We start from the raw sequence: 704 nt of genomic DNA on the forward strand, positions 1-704 counted from the left end.
GAGGAACCAAGACTCAAAGGGGGTCCCATCCTCCTCTGGCTGTTTAAAGAGAGACATAAATTAAAAAATGAAATAAGCATTTAATGTTTAGTCCAACTTTCTGGAGATTCTAGTCTTGTCCCGATAGTGTGCATGTGTCCGAGACCCAAGTCGCAAGAGAACGTCCATTAAGGGCAACAGAGAGTAGTTGGTTGGGGTGGAGTTGGTGTGGGCTACAACAGGGGACATCAGGGGATGATGGGAATAGCCAAGGCATCTGAGACAGGATGAGGCTCAGTAACATCACGACATCAGGGGTAGGTGTACCTCAGCAGAGTCCACTATCAGTCCAGTGTATTAGAGCAATGATGTTTGGTTCCTACTCAAAGAACATGTGATATTTCCAACATTCACTTTAGGTATCAATGAAGTTGTGACATCAAGCAAAGAAGGACAGTGAGACATGAGTAGACAAGCACAAGTTGGACTTATTAGGGACAATGAAACAAAACCTGAAGACAAGACAACAGAAATGAAAGCCTGAGTGAGCTAAACTGAACTGAATCAAACTCCTACCGCTATATGGACCTAGCTCTGTAATATAGTTGAAACTGTAAGTTGCTATAGATAAGCGTGTCTGCCAGATGTCTGCTCACATTAAGCAGTGCAGTTGTGCAGTGTGAACATGACATCTGTCTTTTACAGCAAAATCTAATTATTTTATT

Source organism: Electrophorus electricus, unplaced genomic scaffold, assembly GCF_041902795.1.
Source record: "Electrophorus electricus isolate QZ-2024a unplaced genomic scaffold, ASM4190279v1 Scaffold54, whole genome shotgun sequence".
Taxonomy (NCBI): Eukaryota; Metazoa; Chordata; class Actinopteri; order Gymnotiformes; family Gymnotidae; genus Electrophorus; species Electrophorus electricus.